General features: G+C 40.7%; 1 long non-coding RNA gene across 3 annotated transcripts in view; it reads right to left on the bottom strand.

The window, feature by feature from the left end:
* LOC102039466 overlaps positions 1-21,491 on the bottom strand; it is a 39,168-nt gene that overhangs the window by 8,902 nt on the left and 8,775 nt on the right. The window contains exons 1-4 of one of the 3 annotated variants that reach the window (XR_004081646.1): positions 21,152-21,406; positions 14,748-14,829; positions 5,810-5,895; positions 5,126-5,299 (exon numbers count right to left, since the gene is read on the bottom strand). This is a non-coding gene — a long non-coding RNA (uncharacterized LOC102039466). Of the gene's footprint in view, positions 1-5,125; positions 5,300-5,809; positions 5,896-14,747; positions 14,830-21,151; positions 21,407-21,491 lie in introns of those variants that run through there. The other 2 variants (XR_265309.2, XR_265308.2) reach the window with 2 other exon arrangements.

Genomic DNA, 21,491 nt, shown 5'->3' with positions numbered 1-21,491 from the left:
TAAGGTACTCCTGGAAATAAGGCAAAAGTTTGATAGGTTGTGTCAAAAGGAACTGCAGTTATTATTATAATTTATTATTTGTTAAGCACTGACAATGTTCTCAGTTCTGCTGATTAAGTTTTTCTGAGCAAGTTCTACTGATTATCTTCTGAGGACAACACACTGTACTACAAAGAAGATATGTGACAGCTATCAAGACTTTTGCTTTCAAGACTCACTTAGCAAAACAATTACATGCCAGTTATGCAGGTTTTATGGAAAAAAAAGGGAGAAAATGCATAAACTGAGTAAATATCATGACTTTTGTGTTCACTAATTTTCCTACTCCAGATCTCTCACTTCAGCACTGTCTGACAATCTCAAAGTTACAGTGAGATTTGAGGAAGATCTAAAGCCCCATCCCTGCTTATATTCAGTTATAAGCATCATGTTATATTAGAGGCATGCACACAGGCTGTATTGTTAGAATCTGTTTTCGGATCTGGGACTCACTCCCCAGCAAGGGCAGAGATGGTTGAATGGGGTCAGCCTGAGACAGACAAAAATCAGAACAAGTCCACACTCACACATGCATTTCCTTCATGCTACAAAGCAGACTGAGCTAGCCCGTGCTCTACCCGTAGGTGGTGATCTGACCTTACAAAGACATTTGGGGTGCAGGTGCCTCAAGGGAGCCTTCCTATCCTTGCTAGGCTCTCAGGGCTGTTTCTCTAACAGACCTATTTTTAAGTTTCTCCAGCCTGAGCTACAGGCACATTTTTGCAGGGCATCTAGGAGTCAGGGATGTTTGGTTTTTGCTGATCTAGAGGCACTGCAGATATTCTATTCCTGTTAACTCTGCGCCTGGTTTATATCTACTTTAGCATGTAAAGAAATCACAGTTTCTCCCTTCACCTTTACCCTCAGATCATTTATGTACGGTTTACCTCCAGGATGGAAGATTCCCCAAAACAGACATTTGATGGCAAAATAATGTCCATGCATCTGTGTATGCACAGCAAGGGACGTGGCTGAGGACTGCTCTAAGAATCTCTGGCCAAATTTGTGTGTCAGGAGGGTGCCAAACAGACATTGTCCCTTGCCCCAGCCAGGCAACACCTAGGCTTTCAAACCACAGCACTGCCAGGGTTCCAGCTGTGCAGATGTTCTTAGAAGAAAAACTCCCTTTTGTCTGCTTCTATCCTTTAACCTGCACACTTCCCTAAATCCTGCCAGCATGCTTTTTTTTTTTTTTTGTAACTGACAGAGAGAAGTGAGTTCTTATATAAATCTTTTGTGAGAAGATCAAACTGCGCACATGTAGAACTATTTTTTTTTTAGGGAAAAATCTGCCCTAAAATAATCATTCCATGTTATCCTCACAGAGCGCCTGCACTGCCTTTTAAAATGCATCCAAGGCCACCCTCAAGAGTAGACTCAACGCTGTCAGCTGCAGCTGAAGTCTCCGTGTGTGCAGGGAGGGCAGAGCGTGGGCAGCCTGGGGCAGCGCTGGGGTCAGGGGCAATGCAGCTGGAAGGGACCGTAATCTGAGTTGCTCCTTGCAGACAAAGTCAGCCTTTGTACTGATAGAAACTTGTGGGGCGACTCGGGAGCCGAGCTGGGTCATGTGGAAAAGGTGTTTCTTTACCTGGACAGCTTGGACTCTTCAAACATCCAGCTGGCAGAGCCTGAGGTTTCAGTCAAATCTTGTAAGTTAACATTAGTTTACTAATAGACCGAGGAGCAAAGGATTTGGCCCTTCATAGCCTTTCATTCACAAACTCAGAAACTTTTGTAATGGAGAGGAAAATCAGCAAAAATGATCGCCTGATAACAGTACTATTGGGAAATTCTTTCTAAAAAAAGAAAATACTACAGAAGATAAACCCAAATGGAAGTACACCAGCAGTTTTAGAGTCAATTTCAGTGCTGTTTTGTGTTTCACTGTTTACAATTTAATTACCAGCTAGAAAAATGATCAGGTATTAGGTATAGTGAAGCCCCTATGTGTGACACCAAGCAGTAGCACAACTCACTGTAGCAACTTATTTTTGGGAGGCCTCCCTCTCACCCTTTTTTCACTATTTCTCTTCATCCTGCTTCCTCCTTATGCTCCAATTTCCTTAAATACAATATAGTCAGAGTTTTACACTCAGCTTTAATTTTCCCAGAAGGGACAGCCCTTAAAAAGCAGCACAAGTTATTTTACTCAAGACCATAAAAAGGCACTTGCACTCCAGTGCAGCCATCTAATAGACAGATGAACCAATTTCATTAATATAAAAACATTCTACCTGTGCCCTTCCCCCAGCAAAGCTTTTGCCAAAACTGGAACAAAACCCTAATCTAGCCTTTATTAAAGTGGAGAAAAATCAACTTCCTTTCACTGTCCCACTCATTTTCCACCACTGTGATTTTCTGAATTTCAGGCAGGCCTGTGACCAAGAGCTACAGGGCCAAAAGTGGCTGGGTGTGCTGTATTCCTGGCCCAAATGGAAGCAGGAAATACTAAACATCTTGCATGGAAGCCTGTTCTCATCAGGTTTATAGCCCAGCTTTTTTCATCAAAAGCAGTGAGGATAGTACACAGTTCAGAAATGCATCCAAGCATATGGGAGTCTCTCTACACTAATCCTCCTTTTGAGTTTCATCCAGCACTAAATCAGAACCACACCAGAGAGAGAAATAATGCAATAACTTGTGGAAAATACATGGCTCCTTTCTGTTAGGGTATGGAAAATCAAACATGACTCACTTTTCTCCTTAAAAAATTGTTGGAGGAATATTAACAGCATCAAGTATGACAGCGATTGGAAAAGAACAAAACTCAGATACCTTTTAAACTTGCCTACCCTGGGACTATACATCCTTTGCTGGGACAGCAACAACAATCTTGGAAGAGTAACAGGATAATGACACAGGTGACAAAACTCACCTGAGAGGCTAAGAAAACACCTCTTTGCAGAGTTAACCTGCAATGCTCACAGCATTGCAACTGCAGCCACCACTTTGAGAGGTCCCCGAGAGCATCACTGCTGGAATTCTGGGGAAGAAGGGCTGCACAGTCTTATTTTCCCAGACAGAATACAGGGCTCTCTGTCTGGGGGAGAGAAAGGGCTTTGCTGAGTTCATCCAAGGACAAGAGGGCCCTATGGCTGCACCGAGGCCCAAAGAGTATGCTGTCAGTGCTGCCTTGGAGGTGGGAGCAGAACAGGCAAAGTGCTGGCACCCCGCTCTCCACCACAGCCTCTGGCCTCACCTACAGAAAGCAAAAACAGAAAAAGCAATAAAGGGAGACATAGACCAACTTCTCAAGAGGCTGCAGCAGGGAAGCACAGGCTCACCAGGCCTTGAGCCCTTCATTCCTTTTTCAGTATGTCAAAAGTAAAAAAAAATTCAAAGTACAGCCCTGATCCACAGGCTCCAAACGCCACTCTCTGGACTTCAGACAGGTGACAGAAATAAAAGTTTTTAACAGAGCTTGCTTCAGGAGTTCTGATGTGCTAGGGAGCTGAAAAAGAGCTGTCAGCTGACAAAATAATGTGGGTAGTTAAGGACACAAGTTAGGAGAGGCTTTGGCTATGTAATTAGCAACAGGAAAAATAAATGCAGCTCCAAGCACACAAGCAGGTACACGTGCAGAACCAACTTGGAGCTTGTAAACAGCTTATTGTTTCCATACATAAGGACTTGCAAACAGCCTATTGTTTCCACACATAAACATCTTTGAACTTGAATTTTCTTGATCACATTTACTGCCTTTTCCTGATTAAAACTGACAGAAACCCCTTTTTTTCTTAATTTTCTAAAAGAAATAAATCAGTATTTGACTTCTAGCTCTTGAAAATTATTGACCAGAATCTTGTTTGGCATAACTCAGCTTTGCTATCATAGAATCATAGTTACCACAGAATTATAGAATCACAGAATTGTTTGGGTTGGAAGGGACTTAAAGACCAACTAGTCCAACTCCTCTGCCCTGCACAGGGACACCTTCCACTAGACCAGGTTGCTCAAAGTCCCATCTAACTTGGGCTTAAACAATTCCAGAGATAGGGTACCCACAGCTTCTCTGGACAACCTGTTCCAGTGCCTCACCAGCTTCTCAGTGAAGGATTTCTTCCTAATATCTAATCTAAACATACCTTCTTTCAGTTCAAAACTAAATTGCCATCTACAAAGCAGAGCATCTTTACTGAGGCTTAAGATTTTCTCCCATATGCTGTTTCTTTAGAACAACTTGTCTCCCTCTTTTTCTTTTTTTTCCTTTTTTTTCACAATATGCATCTGGTTTAAGGTGACTTTTTCTTTCCCAGCATATGGAGCAGAATTATTATGATGATTTAGATTTATTTTAAATCACAGCCTATTAAATGGAAAAATAAATGCTAATATGTTGATATTGTTTACTTCTGAATGAATTATTGATATGAATGAGTAGTTGCTTCTATCATAATCACTCTTTATTAAACGAATATATTTTGAATTAGAGATCCTTAATTAAGAAATCACATTTTTTACTGAAAATTCTTTCCCTGGTGCTAGTATAAAAAATACCTTACATTACTCTATGAAGGAAAAAAAAGGCCGGTGAAATTATTCTATTTTTTATCTTTTCCTTTGCTCTGTGAATTTGGCAGTGCTTTGTGCATATTCCCTTTCACTGCTTCTCTCCTCTAATCAGTTAAGTGAGGCTCTTTCCCCTCTGTTGTTTGTGTGGATCTGTCACATAGCACCTAGAGACAGAAAAAACCATTTTAAGTAGGAAAATGCAAAACACAAAAACTAAAGGATTGAGGATCAGATACCTGAAACTCCTCTCAACATTTTCTTTCAAGCTGAGCACGTTTCAGATTAATAGTGACTCTTTAACATAAATAATGATCTAATGAAATAAATATGAAATAGAAAGAATCATAAAAAGAATTTTACATTTAAGAATGCCATCTGTGTAACACTTAGCCTAACAATGAAATCATTTCAGTGCCAAAACAGCTCACTCTGCTTCCAGCACAAGTTACAGGAGAGGGTAATGGCTTTGTAAAATGGCATAAAAGTCTGAGCTCAATCACAGAAGGAACACCTGGGTTCAAACTCACTCTGCTTCACACAGACAATGGGTCTCACACATGAGTTTTGAACTCACCCCTGCTAATGTTTCCACCTCGAGTCATCATGAATTTTTCACAAAGCTGACAATTTTTATTGCAAGGACATAAGATTTTGTGGGTCAGTGTGAGGGAATCTTGCAACATCTGATTCTCTGCTTTCCAGCTGTGGAATCCAGAGTCAGTACTGTCTGACTGAAGTGCACAGGACTCTGAAACAAGACCCTGTGTAAGTATATCTCTGTCGTAAGAAAAATTCCCTCATTCCCTCACCTAGGACTTAACACCAGACCAACAATCAGTTTAGGAGCAGTGTCCTAAGCTGCAGGTCTGTCTGGGCACACGCCGCGTCGCAGAACGGAGATGCTGTTTTTGTGAACAGGGAAGCCAAGCTCTCACCATGTGCAAGGCGGCGCAGCAGAGCCATGCAGAACACAATGGAGATTGTTTGTTTATACCAGCCAAAGAGAAGGGAACATATTTGTTTTGAGTGAGCTGTGTTAGAATACATATTGTTGTATATGCCCAGGCCTCATTACGCCATGCTAGTCTTCAATATGGATCAGATCCTAAAACTGCTCGACATACTGAAATAAATGTGAGTTCTACCCACAGAACATCTCCAGACTTAGGCCTCATGTCTGTCAATGTCATCTCAAAAAAACAAATGTTCAAAGAAGAAAAACAACAAAAGTATCTTAGAGACTGTGGAGGATGCTCACGTGTGGTAGATGCCATTCAAGGGTATGCTAAGGAATTACTTGGAGAGAGAGAAATCCACATACCAAGACTGGAGAAAAGAGTGGGCCTGAAAAAAAGGAGAGAGAATTAAGTTTCATGAAAGAACTATTTCTTATTTGTATTTCAGAAGTTGCTGTGAAAACAAAAGGAAATTCTTCCTTCACATCAGCAATAAGGCCGCATTAACATCTCCCCAGGCAAAGGTGGCCACAGATCAAATTTTGCTTAAAGATATAATCATGAGGGCATTCACAGAGGAAGAGTTAAAGTGCTGTTCAGTAAACAACCTGAAGTGCTGTATGTTGTATTCATATAAGGAAAGGTATGAGCCAACGGAGAGAGATGTTCAGCTGCAATCAAAGAGGATCTAAGCCTAACTGAGCACTCACATGACAGTTGGGATCATTTCGGATCCCTTCCAATGAAGATAAAATAGCATCAAAAGCAGAGAGGTTTTTTTTCTTTCTTTTAAGGATGAAAACACAACATCATTAGTCAAATTTACTCTGAACTTCTACCCCCTCATGTTGATTTGTACTCAGGTTCAGTAAACATATCTTTCCATCAAGGTAAATAAATGTAAAAGCCCATCAGTAACTTAATTGCTTAACGATGGATGCAGTGTGGGGTGTAACACTATTTCTGACTATACTGTTCAAGTTAACGACCTCTCAAAAACACCTATTATACAGCTTGGCAGTGAAAAAAAAATCTGTTCCTTCTTGGAAATCTGCTTATAAAATTTCAACGTTTTTTTCCTGATGTTGGGGATGGGGTGGAAACCTCTGAGGACAATTTTTCAGGTGGACTGATGTAAAATGGAGTTTATTCATTTGAGATGCCATCCTTTGTGGGTCTGCATGACCCAGGGAAATTAGGCTCAAGAGAAGCGGGGAATCCACAGTGAGGGCAAAAGTTACACAGCCCGGGGAAAACATCTCCGAATTAAAATGCTCATGGTTCTGAGTGGGACCATTTGCTGGGAGGGGTAGAGGGCTGGGTCTGCAGATGTCAGGAAGAAGCCTGATCCCGCATGCGTAGCACACACCTAGGAACATCTGGAAATGTGCCCTCCTCCTCTGTCCCTGCACACCTAGAGCACAGGATTGAGGACCCATGAGAGAAAGCAGTTGTTCCCATTAAAACAAAGGCGTTTAATAGAGGTGAAGGCAAAATCAGTTCTCCAGTGAGAGAACAGTGAGGGAGGAGGGTATGCCAAGCATCTGAGAGTGAAATCTGGCTCACGGTGGGCAGGCAGGCTCAGTGCAGAGGCACAGCTGCCAGCCTGACATGATGGATCAGAAAAGCTACTAAGGAGCTGTGAGAGTCCAGGCAATTGAAACAAAGCAAAACATGAAAAGGCAATAGGTCAGACCTTCTTTGCAATCTATCAATTAAACAAACATCCACTTCCAAAGGAGTATGATATCCTAAGCAGTAGACATCCCAGCACGTGACTGCTACTGTGATGGAGGGACAGGCTTACCAAAAGGAATTAATAATAATAATTACTAGTAGTGCTAATAATTTAGTTGAAGTTGTTCTTTAGTGAACACCTCTGAGGAAATAACATAGTTGGGCATTTTGGCTTAATTCTATAGTCCCATACCAGCTTTACTCAGCCTGTTGAAAAACAAAGGTGTGTTCAAATCTGTCCATTACATGGGAGGCTTGTGCCAAAATCTTGCCCTCCTTCAGTTAGGCAGCAGTGGTGAGTGCCACAGAGTTGGCTTCAGCTGCTTTCTCCAAAAACCCTGAAGCTTTTAGGAATATTCATTTCTGCTGGCATCACTCAACAGCTCGTTGTTAGGATTTGTACTCATTGGCATGCATGAACTGAGACTGATGTACAGGGTGATCCAGAGTGACAGCCTTCAGCCCCAAAAGTGGATACCTGCTTTTCTTAGAGTCCAGCGACTCACACTTGACTCAGAAGGATACATACAAAAATTATCTTTCCTCTCTCATTTATGTGTGCTAAAGCTAAGTGTGTTCAGCCAAATTAGCAATCAGGCAAAGTGTGCATGCAGAAATCTGCACTTGTACAAACTGTGCATTTTTTTTGTAACATTCCAAGATTAAATATCTTGACAAAAGATGAAAACCCTTTAACAAATTTGCCCCTAGAGAAAAGTAACATTTTTTTATTCCATTTACTGCCAAACGACACATAGTTGAACACAGTCCTATAGGTTGATTTGTTGCTTTAAATAATGTCAATAACATCCAGATATCAATGTGATGGCGCAGAAAAAAAGAGTTCACATTGAGCTAGATTCAATTACAGACCTAGAAATTGAAATTAAGTCTGATGCTACATGCTTAATTCATGTTTGTGTGACTGAGAAAGGGAGTATCTGGTTTACCTTGAATTTCCTGCCTTAGTGTGGTGAAAACATGACCCATCGCATTAATTAAAAAATAGTTTACAAATGTAACTTAAGTGGTATTGCACTGGCAGGAGGAGACAAACACCTTTTTGTCCTTGACATGTTATGTGATATAAAGGAAGCTGTTCAATAGCTCTTTCCTCGATTCCAAGGTAGGTCTTACAATTCCCACTGAAGAACAGGAACAAAGGTATGATGACACCTCACAATGAAAGCCTAAGATTGTGCTTTACTTAAAAAAAAAATTAAGCATTTATCCCTCAAAACCCATAACCCTCTTCTGACCACACCGTTTATACAGGTGCCTATAGGTAGCTGTCACATATGTTATGCAGGTCTATATTTATCTAATTTGAGCATTTTACCCAGCTTGGTATTTTCATGTTTAATACCCCAAAATACCATATCACAGCAATGGACTTTCAACCAGCACACATTTGACTACTGATTTCACATATGCGGCTGGGCCTAACTTTTCTCCTAATATGGTGATGGCACAGGCAGTATTTAAATGATTCCTGAGCCTCGTAAATATACACCAGATGTATCTTTTGTAAATGTTACATTTTTCAACATCTCAGCATTTGTGAATAGTTGAAAGCGATGCCAGCCATGCTTTAATGGGGCACAGAAGCGTACTGCATTCAAAGAGATGGCGCACCATTGCAATAGTCAAAATTACAAGTGCTGTCAAAAAGCTACATTTTTGCTTTATTGATTAGCACCAGGTAACACAGCGCTTCACATCATACCTTCATACGTGCCTCTTTCAGCTGATGATGTTTCCCTGTACATGGGTAACACAGAGAGGGATATGGAACTTCCAGGGCTGCACTGGAGAAGGAGAAAGGCAGAGTGGCCCGGAGAGTCACATGAGGCCAGAGGTGGCGGTAGAAGGGCTGTGGGAGCTGCCACTCCCGCAGCCGTGGTCATAACCCACCGCCATAAGGACGTGCCCACCACCCCAGAGCTGGGGAGGGAGCAAAGCTCACCTTTCCCACAGGTACTGATGCAGTTTGAAGCTACGATACACTTTCCTGCAGCTCAGGCTTCTGCTGCTTGGTCCTCCCTTGTTGCAGAGGTAACTCAGCACCAGGGAGAGGTATCTCCCGTTAGGGACCTCTCCGTGAGCACAGGGTGAATTCAGCATAAGAAGAAGTCACCTCCTGGGCTTTTCCAGACCTCTCTTTTTCCCTAAGCTTTTCCTGGCTTTCTTGTGTCATTGCAGAAATCGCACAGAAGACCCAGGAGCACTTGTGTAACAGGTTATGGGAAATGTGCTCTCTGCACCTTCTACCTCCTGGCACTTGCCCATCACCACGCTATCCAGACTGCCCCCGCTGTCTCCCCATTAGCACCAGGCAGTAAAAGGAGCTGTCAGAAATCAGCCATCACATTTGCCTAAAAATGCAAATTTTTGTGGAATTTGTCCCCCAACTCTCTCACAGATAAGAGGAAAGACCTTTATAATATTGCACAATTACTATTATTTGCAAGGCAGAGTGCTTTTGCTCAGTGAATTTTGTGCTGTAATTGCACCATGCAACTCAATTCAGCAAATCAGCTAAAATCAGAGCTAGGTGACACAGGACAATAAACTTAGAGGGAATGGACTAGACATAATGCCCCGCTACAAGTATTATTTCCAAGTTCACAGGCTTGCAAATTAAAATGTCCCTGGACCAGTGCCATAAAAAAGAACATTAAAAATCAGGGGAAGAGGTCTGGGCATCTGTTAGAAGCATCTAATATATACCAAATGTGTATGCTGAGCTTCTTAGATATATGCATTGCTGAAATATAGCCGACGATTAATGTAAAAGCAGAAATATTTTAATTGTATTTTTCTATTTGATATTCAAATGAAAAAAAATATATCTTATTAAACACAACACTTGGCTTTGCTATTTTAATAAAAAATAAGTTGTTGAGGAAAAGAAATCAAAACTACTGATTCCTTTCCTTATGATGATCAAATGAGCCTTTCATGTTTGTATCTTATACTTCACTTTTTAGCATTTTGAGGCAAATAGCAGATATCAAAACTTAGTAAATAATCAAAGACTTATTCAGTTTTCCAAACTGTCATGCTGCTTATCTTGTAATAACTGATCTCTTAGGTAGCATAAGCTATTTAATTGCTACTGAAGATTATTTGAATGAAAAATGAGACGACATTCTCCCTTACCCCTCAAAAAGACAAAACTATATTCTTCAAAAAGACACATGCCGACAGATAGATTCTGATCTCTTCTACACATGCACAAGTGCAGTAGCTAATTTTACAAGATTTGATAGAAGCTGTGTATCTGAGATTACACCCTGTCCTCCTGACTGCACATTCCACATGGAAAATTACTTAATTTGGAAAAAAATTTTGTTGCTGATAAATCCAGACTCTCAAGTCTCTGGGCATCCAAAGAACCAAACCTATTAAATTATTGTAAAAAACAGCTACTGCATTTTAAAGGGACTTTTTGCAGTGTTGGTAAAGTGCGTATTCATGTATCCCCCCTGACATGATAGACTGTAATGGTTCCAGTCTGTCATGTCAACCATCTGCATATTAAACAGTCCCTAAGTACACATTGACACAGCAGACCCTAATAGCTCTGAAGCCGTAACAATCTATTGAGTCAATAATATGCATGTTAAAAAGCATCTCCTGTACTTCCATCAATATCTTTTATCTTTTCCTTAATTTCTATCTTCTTTTCATATGTATATTCAGAGTTAAAGTTTTAGGAACCTTTATCCTTTAATGTGCTGCCACAGATGTGAAACATGTGGCACAGAGAGGCACATGCAGTAGCAAAATCCTTCCTAGTATTGGGGCCAGACCTTAAAATAAGAACCGTAATATTTTTACACGGACAGCATACATTCTTCCAGATAAGGTGGAAATAGCCCCTCTTTTCTGCTGGACTGGACGCAGTGATAGTGAAAAGCCCGGGAAAGGTTCCTGATGATTTCATGGGCTTTGGATGGAGCCCAGTGTGATGATACTCATTTCCTATTATGCATTTCCTCCTAATTAAATGAAATAGGTCACAGGGGGAAAATGAAACAAAAGACAAATGTATTTACTTATAATATCAACCCCCCAAAAACGGCATTCAAAAACTAGAGAAAAGATAATACAAAACATACTGTCTCCTCATTAACTTGAAATCATGTCTGTTACCACAGTCTTAATTCATTCCTGCATGATCTTGGAATCTTTTATACCATGCAAGAGGGAGACTGTTATTTAAGCATAAGAAAATGGAGATTTTACTTCTTTTGTCTAAATAACTGGAGAGAAAAATTCTAATTTTCTTTTGCTTAACTTCACCATACCCTGCTGCAATCCTTTCGCACCCTGATTACAGGACTTCCCCATCTTCTTCCAATCTTCTTGGTCTCTGTAAGCATCAGAATTTGGTTTACACATTTAAAAGTGAAACCAAAGTACAATTTGTCTTTCCAAAATGCAGACCTAAGGACAGGGAGGTCACCTGACCCTATCAGCAGATCTTAGCTGTCCTAAATTCCCTTCTCCTTTCCATTAATTTGATACCGATGTATCTTTGATGCACATAGGGATTTATTCCAGCATATTCTTGATTAACTTTCACTCCAGTGAGGACAGAATCATGGTACTCTCCCTCTTGCTTTTCAGGAGTGTGCAGCTCATCCTACCTCTGCCTTGCACCATTCCATGTCCCCAAGGCACACTGGACCAGATCATCTACTTCTGTGCCTCATTCTGTACAGCGTCCCTCAACTGCATGACAAGCACAGAAGGCACCTGCCTTCTATGAAGTCCTTGGTAACATCTCATAGCCAGCAGGCTTTTCTTCCAAATGCAATGGCAGGGAAGTGGATCAGATGTCCACATGAATGCCCAGGGATTTGCCCAGCCATGAGGCAGGTCCTCAAAACCTCAGACTAGGGCATAAACTTCATCTTACATGTGTTGCCTACTGTGTGTCTTATCAGGACAGGACTTTCTAAACTATGAATAACACAGTACTCAAAAAGCCACAGTAGTCATCATTTGACCTTTTTCACTGAAGATCTAGCAAGCAGATTTAGTTTTGGGCAGGATATGTTTTTCTTCCTAAATGAAAAAAAAAGCTATTTAAAAAAACCTAAGCAAATGAACAAAACCTAAAGAATGGGTGCCACTAAAACAAACAAAAAAAAAAAGCAAAAGTCACTGAAAGTCTGGCTATGTTGCCTGTATTTCCTTTAGCTGAGGGAGGCAGCCCCAGTGTAGCTCTGGAAGTGCTTGTTCCTACAGAAATGGTTCATTGTCAAGCCCTCTCTGTGATGCTGCAGTTCATCACCAAATTATGTATGAAGCACAGCCCTCTCTCTATAATATTATGGGTACAGCCATGTCCATTTGGGGAATATAGGTCCTCTCTGGACCTCCTGCAGGAGCTCTTCTGCTATTCACTCTGTTACTTGCTGTGGAGCAATACAACAGCCTAGACTAGTCCAGCTCTGGTGAAGGCAGTAACATCACACAGCAGGTCTGGATAATTTATGCCATCCCTTCCTCCTCTGGCACTTCTGTTAGTGCCTGATGAGTCTTTTAGACTTCCCAGAACTTAACAGAATTACCAGGCAATGGCAAAGTACAGGAGGAGAGCTGCTGGCCCCGCAGCCAGAGTCCTTTAACAAAAATCCTCTGCACCAAGGGTTAGTGGTAGGTCACACTCACGCTGGATTGCAGTGCTTCTGGGAATTGTTCCACTGATTTAAGTGGATAGGTTGCCCAGTCCAACTTCATGGACTTGGAGCAACTGATACCTGCCATCGAGCGAAAGAAGAGCCACCAGCCTTGGTCTGTAAATGAGATTGGTAAGGGAGATGAAGGGAGGGCAATGAAGGAAACATAATGCTGTAGGTGAAGTGCTCCATGTTCCCCCAGCAACCTCCTTGCGTGTCATGCGAATGTAAGGTGGGCTCACTTCCCACTGCCTTGTCCCCCTCCTGCACAGCCTGTTCCATGCTCAGCTGAGCCTACCCCAGGCTGGCCTGACCCTGAATAGAAAAATTCCCAATTACTTCAGTGAAGAGCGCTCTGTGTCCTCAGACAAATGCAGGAGAGCAAAATTTGGGTAGGGCTATGATTTCACTGCCTGTGTGCATAGGATGTCTCCTTTCCTACACAGAGGAATGCTGGCCACCCTTCCCACTTTTTTGGTTCTCAGTGTTCATCACTGCACCTGGAGTTATCTCCCATTTACCAAGGAGTTGATTTAAGTGTCTGACTCAGTCACATATGTTTGGCTCCCTTATTCAGAGTAAGATTTGGCCTACTAGCTGTGAAAACAGCTTATATCACATGTGCTGCAAAGCCTAGCCAGAACAGGCTGAATAAAGGATGAAGTTTAATCATGGAAATGTTGACCTACAAATAGAGAACAAAATGTTAAACCACATGGTATAGGGTGCTGCACGCCCCAAATATCAAGGAGAGAAAAGAAGAATTGAACACATTTGGAAAGTAAAGCTTTCTGTTTGGGGTTTGGTTGGGGTCTTTTTTCTACTTTTTCTTTCTGCATATTCGGAGAGTCAGACCCACACTGTTCCCGCTCGCGATGACACCCTGGCATCCGAAGAACAACATAACACCCACCACAAAATGCTGCTGCTGGCTGGCGCCGTCTAAAGCAGCAAGGTTTGGTGAGGGAGGTGAGACTGCCAAAGGCAGGAGAGTGGGGGAGTCACAGAGAGTGGGACCCGGCCACCAGCGTGACTCCAGTCTACGGGATCTGCACAAACTGGGGAGAGGTAAATGTGATGAGGATTAAGACCCCTTTCATCTTGTGTCCTTGAAAACTAGTCCCGAGCTACCTCTTACAGCTGGGGAGTGGGGGGATGTTGTCATTATTTACACACCACCTTTCAGCTGGGACATCCTCACCTTTGTGCGTTTCACACAAAGAAGGGCAGTGTTTTTGTCAGAGAATCCATTTCCATTTTTAATCACAACCATCACACAGACAGTTAATCTCCTAGGATGGGAAAACTTTCTCATAGGCTTTATTTAACATAATTTTGGGTATTGCAAAGGACAAAGAATAATTTTTTAAATCAGTCATCTTGCTTTCAATAACTCATCGGCTTTGTCTTTAGGTACACTACATTTCAAACAAATGTAGTTAACAGCAGCCGGCCAGGCCTTACTGACTGACAACTGTTCTTTACAGGATTTCTATGTGCCAAAGAGCTGGACAGTAATATCCATTTGGTATTCATGGAAGGTACTTGCAGAACAATAATGACAATAATTGCTTCTGATTCTTGTGTTTACAACACTGCCAAAGTATCATTAGAGCCTTATTTATAGATAATAATGCTTATTAATCACACATATTTGAATTTTGGAATGTATTAGATTAATATTCTTTTGTAACTTGGTTCTGTACTAATGCTATGAAAAGCACTTTCTGAATGCAGCCCACTGGGAAGTGCTTGCCTCGGTAAAGTAAAAGCATCCAAGCCATCTGCAGGTGAGGGACAAAGGGCATACCTCTTCCTCAGCAGGCAAACACCAAAGCCGGACACGCCAGTTCCAAAAGCAGCTCCTTTGGATTAAAATCAGGGGCAGATGCCTGAAAAAAATACCATGAAAGGTGTGATAGTAGTGTTGTTCTTGAGCTTGCTTTTTGATGCTCTATGAAAAGGTTTGTTTTCTACTGCTTTATAAAGAAACTGGGTTTGGAAGGTGAGGAATAGATCCATCTATAATCTCACTATCTAACAGCCCATTCTACCCCATGGGTGAGTTTAGCCTGGACCTTAGAATTCCTTATCAGTCAAGAGGTTGGCAATAAGAGATATAGGAAATATACTACAAAAAACACTCTTAGTTTTGGTTATTAAATAATTCCAACTTTTCTATCTCAACACCTTCTACAATTCAATAGCATGATAGAAGAAAAATAGATTTTTTAAAAGACACTTTCAACGTATGAAAGTGCCACCCAAATCTAAATACCAAATGCCCTATATTCACATCCTCTTTTGTTTCCCTGTAGCTCATTACAATGGTGAAAAATATACCAAAGCAACTACAGTACCAAACTCTCCAATTTTTGAGTGTGACCAGCTCCATAAATTTGTGTTTAAATAAATAAATTCCAGAACAATGTAGAATGTTTTATTATTATTATTATTATTACTATTATTTTAAGATAGTCCTTCAAGCAAATTTGCAGAGGCTCTGTCAGCTTACAGACAACATTTCCATCTGTTTGGTTGGGTTTTTTTCCTTTTCACCCACTGCCAATGTAGTGTAACTACCCTAACACCAGAAAGTAAAGAAACTGGGAAGCGGGGGAGAGGGTGTTGTATTTTATTCTGTGCATCCATTTTGTGGTTTTTATGGTGCTCCCTGCACAGTGAGGATAACCTGTTGCTAAGTGTTACAGCCCCATTGTCTCCAGGGATCTTTTACAGTGGCAGAAAAAAAAGAAATAATTAAAATGCAGAAGTTTTAAATTATGAAGAACACTTGTGGCTTTACTGCAACTCCCCCAAGCTGCCCTAGCCAACATGTTTTAACACACAAAATTACAAAGTGATGTTGCCCCTTTAAAATGTTTCACCTATTAATATTCCTGTGTGCTTTGCTTGCTGTTTTTAGAAAATGCTGTATTGATGTTTCCCAGGAATTTCAAACCTATCAAGACAGCCAGTGCTGAGCACAGTCCAATCATCTCTAACTGAAGCCGGGATTTAAAATTTTAAAAACCATAATAGAGAGATTAGAGACGAAACCGAAGTGCAAAGTTGACGTCGGGATGCAGAGGGAAGCCCTGTCCGTATGGGTTCCGCACAACAAAGCGGAGCAGCCCTCCCATCCCAAAGACCCCAGTTCCTGCTGGGGCCTGTGGGGCCAGCTTGTCCTGGGCATTGCTGGGAGGAGGGTCACAGCTTCAACCACCACTTGCAGACAAAGGAATTATTCCCCAAATGTGGGCACAAGGGGCGCAAAGAGCTTTGGATTGGGTTCCTTTCCCAGTTGCAGCTCAATACCATCCAGTCAAAACTGACCCCAAAACTTGAAAGTCCTGCACTGAGGGGACTTTGATCAATAACTAGTCATGGGTTTTGGTTCTTCTGCTAGTCCTCTTCTGAAAAGAAAACCCATAACCCCCGGTGCACATCACCTGCTACAGCATTCACTGGCACAGAAGCATGTGCAGATACTCTCCTCTCCCCAGCCATTGGTGGCTCTCCGAAAAGTTTGCTATATTTTCCTTAGGTTTCAGAGTGTCACAGTGCAAAAAGCTGTCCCTCTAACAGGTGTGTGAAATCTGCATCTTCTTCTTTCCTAATAGTAATGAAAATAGCTGAAAGAGTTCAGTACAAGGATCCTAATTTCAGAAAGGCAAATCAGCAACGTATAAAGTCATAATTCACCCTCTGCAGATTACAGACTTCTTATTTTCTTAACTGAGTAGTGAACAATAATTTCTATTGTTTCTGTCTGGTTTTATTTCAGGGCAGTAGTGGTTTAATAATTTTTTCTACCTCTTAGAAGAAAAAGGCAGAGAAAACAGTTACCACATGAGGAAAGGTACATTTGCATTTTATATACGTATAGCTAATGCTAAACCCACACAAAGATAAAAGCAGACATTTCCAGCTATAGAATTTTACTATTTATTATAGCCAGACTTACACAAGTCAAATTTCCATGACACTCGACTTTCTAAAGAAAAATTGGCACTTTTTTTAAATACTGAGTTTTCACAGTTCTCACTGAAGTTAAATGAAGGAGTGAATGCCCAATGCCCTTGAAAAATAGTTGCTTTCCTACAGTATCCCTTTTCTGTTTCTATCAGAATCCCCAGTACAAAAAAGATGTCCTTCTTGCACAAAATAAGTAGATGACCCTATAAACACTGCTCACATGCACCAGAAATTTCAACATGAGTGAGGGTATGCAAAATCAAGTCTCGAGCAAAATCCAAGCAAACAAGCAGCAAAATCACCCTCCTAGCATCAAGCGCAGTTACTACAAGTCGCATTTTTGGATTTGTAGGTATGGGATAAGAAAATCAAGACAGAAAAGTTTTGACTGGCTTGTTCACTAACCATATCTCAATGGTCACAAATTATTAAAAAGGAAAATTCAACTGAAAAAGTTCTAAACATAGAGGAAGTTTCATAAGTGTCTTTTTGTAGTATCGTTTTATTTGCTGTATTTCTCACTAGGACAATATTACTCTGCTTATATTTAACATTGAGTTTATTATAAAATAATTATTCTTTCTGTTTTCAGATGGCATGATTATTGTGTATTTCTCCCTCCAGATATGTATCATGAACATTTTTCTTCCTTAGTTTTATATCATATATAACAACTAAAGTCTGGGATTTGCAGCTTCCCATTGCCTTCATAGAACTGTAAGACACAAGCAGGAATAAAAATAAAAACATACCTTCTCATCAAGTAGTCTGCTAACCAAAAGGAGAAAAAAAAATCTTTGTGTATTTCTAAATAGTCCTCTAGGAGTCTTATACTTGTACTACATGCTATATATGGTTTCTCCCCCTGTTATGACATCTCTGATTACTTTAAAAAAAAACTCTCAAATATGCTAAGGCACAAACCTTTGTATGGAATACTTTTAGTACGCTTTTTATTCTGACAAGATTAATAATTATCCTATAAGCATGACACAGTGTTTTAAAATGTTTTTTCCTGCTATGAGTTAGGATTGTGCACATAAATGTGGAAAGAAAGGTTATTTCACAGCAGAGAAAAGCATATTTAAACAAACTGTGATTAAATGGTAAAACTGCTTAAAAAGGAAAAGCATGGTTTTTTTCTCACCACAGTTATTCTGAATTTAAAATACCCATAGTAAGTTTCCAAAGTACACTGGGCATTTGTAATGAGAACATAAGCTACTGAAATGAATGAGAGGTAATTGAGAGAACCATAGCAAATGTCCCAGAGCTTTGGCCAAAACTGGACAGAAAAAGATCGGCTTGTGTAGCAAGCGATAACTGCGTGCCCTCCCTACCATCACCACCCTGTCTTCTTCTGTGGCACCTGCAACCAGCTCATGGTGGGAGCAACTGGGTCTGTGGGAACCAGCCTACAGACTAACCAGGCTTTTGCTGTCCCTCAACAAGACACCTCACAAGTGCTGACAGTCCTCATGGTAGCCTTAAGTCTTTCCCAGAACACACAACTGCCCTTTCTGCTAGGCTCATAGCAGAAAGGGCAGTTCCCACATCCAGCACTTCCCATCGATGCAAAGACACGGGTATGGGGTTTTTTGATCGTTCAAAATGCTCAGTAATGCGTGTCCTATTTATCAGTATGTAGTGACCACAATTATTGCTGGTCTGATTCACTAGTCAGAGCGTGTAGGATGTAACCCTTAGACACCTGAGACATAAGGGCAAGATCAATGTGGCCCTCACACCTAACTCCATTCACATCAAATAAATGCAACAATAGTCTCTCCATTGACATTAAGGTCTAATGGAAATATTTCAGGGAGCAGAATGAGAGCTAGGTCCTGCTCATTCCAATCAAACAGAACTCCACGTGGCTTCGATGAATGGGACAAGCAAGATTTGGCCCATCTTGAGCAGCACAGGTTTAGCTTCCAGATGCTGAGCTGTACCCACTCACTGGAGAAGGACAGTGAAACACTGGAGCCAATAGACCTTGAACTAAGGAGAGGACCAAGGGTAACTCCTTGTCTGCACTTGAATGGATGGCAAGGCAAGGAACAGCACCCAATTTGCCCCTAAGCTTTACTGCTGGGCTTCAACCATGGTACAGTCTTTTTACTAACTTTACTTGAAGGAGTAATTTTAAAATAATTTAATGCCAAGTGCCAGAGGGCTCACTTTTTCACAACATTAAACTGAATCATATCACTTCCCATTCTAAATATAAAATATGATTGCATTACTTGACTTCATACTTTTTATAAAGGTCTCATTGTGGTGGGGTTTCACAAGGTATAAAAGCCCATACAGGTATTATGGGCCATATCAGTCCATTTCATCTAATTAATCATCTGCTTAAAAATGTTTTTCTTGAGTCATAGTAGAAAAAATAAAATAAGTGTTCTTTTTTATCATTTCCAAAATTAAATTCATATTCCATAATGACCATATTTCATGTGCAAAATAACAAGATATGCTTACATACCTGACTTCCCTCCTTTAGTGAGTTGCTTCATTTGTAAAACATTGCATATAAGATTAGAACCTAAAATGAATTACTTGGTTTTTCTTGATATGAAATCTTGTTTAAGTTCACAGCAATTTTAAATATGATACATTTAAAATATTAATATTTCCCATGTATTATTCACTGACTTTCAGGTTTCATCTCAAGTTAGTGGCACTTCATATTTCAAAGGAAGAACTGTTTCTTTTTTTCAGTACTAATGTTCTATTAATTCACTTTGTAATATCATTCTGGTTCAGACAAATAAAATTGCACTAAATCGCTTATGCCAAGAATCGTGCTAAAGTTGTTGGCACTATATAAAATTCCATATTCCATTACTATAAGTTTTTATATCAGTGGCATCTTTTTAGGCATAATTCATAGTCCCATTTAGTTAGTTCTAGAAGAGCAAATACACACAGAGGCATTTTTATGCTGAGATGGGGATGTATGCAGGTATTTACAGTAATGTTTGCAACTAAAGTGACTTTTGCAATGTACCAGATACTAACTCCCAGTGAACTACCTTAATGACTTTTCCTTTATGAATATTTTTTGTTTTGGGCAGTTTTCTCTTCCAGCATGTTTTTTATCACACACATGTACAAACACATACGTATGCACACACATACATTTGTGAAAAATAAATTTGTGTGCATACAGAAATACTTGAAAGGCCTCATATGCATATTATGCAACATATGCCATTCATATAATCACTACATACAAAAAGGAAATTCATTTTATAGATACAAATAAAATATGCGAAAGAAGTCCTTAAAGGATCCATAAAGTCCTCAGCATAGATGGATTCTTCATCACATCCAAAGAACTGAAAGAACCACGGATACAATCCAATCTTTTTATATGTCCATTTATATTTTATACTTTTTGCATAAAGTCCACATGGCCTCATAGCTATTTCCAGAGATGTGGATGAAACTTACACCTGGATAAACTGAAAACTCTTTAATGAGCAAAGCAGCATCTAATCCTATGAAATGCCTTGCTGGAGTGAATAATTACTAAGTGCTGGAGCAAAAGTAGCAAACAGCAGTAAAATCACCTGTAAATAGATGTGAGGAACTATAAATACACTTTAGCATTTGTATAGTTGACTTTCTCTGACTGATTTCTCTCATCAAAATCAGATGTTCAGGAGGCAGAAATCCAACTCCAAGGAATGCAGATTAATACATATATATGAATATATAGTCTGTGACTAAGTTTGCAACATTGTTAATAATGCATGCTCCTTTTCTAATGCCTAGTATTTGCTCCCTCGGCAATTTTAAAAATAAGAAAATTTGATCCAACTCTTTTAAAAAATAAATTGCAAAATAACTGATGCAAATCCCTGTCACTTGTGAACACAATGAAATTATACAGAAAGGAGCAAATGCAGGAAAGGCTCCTCCTCAAAAATAGAAACGAATGCCCTGTTCCTATACGGTCCTCCAATGGCAGGATTTTGAAACATGGATTAGACCTCGAATGCAAATTAACTTCGGAAGGCAGGGAGAGGGGAAAAAAAATCAGAGACATACCAAGTCAAACACTCCTTTTCCTGCCTATCTCGTCCGCAATGGTAAAATAGGCTAAACAAAACAAGTGCACATCAAGATACAGCCAATTAAGGAATAGAGAGCGGGGGGAGAGGGTGGAGAGGAAGGCACCTCACTGAGCACATGGGGAGTGGGAGCACAGCATCCCACCATACCTACCTTATGAGTGTTCAAAGGAAGACAACTGGGGTAAATTGGAGCCAGCTTTGATTTTTGCCATCCGGTTGCACCCGGGACGCGGGGGAGTGGGGTGGGGCAGAAGGGTCGGTCTGGGCGGAGGTAGACGGGTGATAAAAAAAGTGGGGCTAAATACTGAGTGAGGGTGCCGAACGCTATGCAAATAGTTGATCTTTGTTTGTCGTTTTATTTTTTTGGGGCGGTGGGGGGTGTGAGAAAAGGCACCGTCAGTGGCGAGGTGAGTGGGTCCCCACGCCGTCCGCACACGCGTGGGGGAGGGCGAGGGGAGTCGCGCGGGAGCGCCGGCGCGGGCCAGCGCTGC

Source organism: Geospiza fortis, unplaced genomic scaffold (assembly GCF_000277835.1).
Source record: "Geospiza fortis unplaced genomic scaffold, GeoFor_1.0 scaffold192, whole genome shotgun sequence".
NCBI lineage: Eukaryota > Metazoa > Chordata > Aves > Passeriformes > Thraupidae > Geospiza > Geospiza fortis.
The sequence above is the reverse complement of the archived record's forward strand: the minus strand, read 5'-3'. Positions and strand labels throughout refer to the sequence as shown.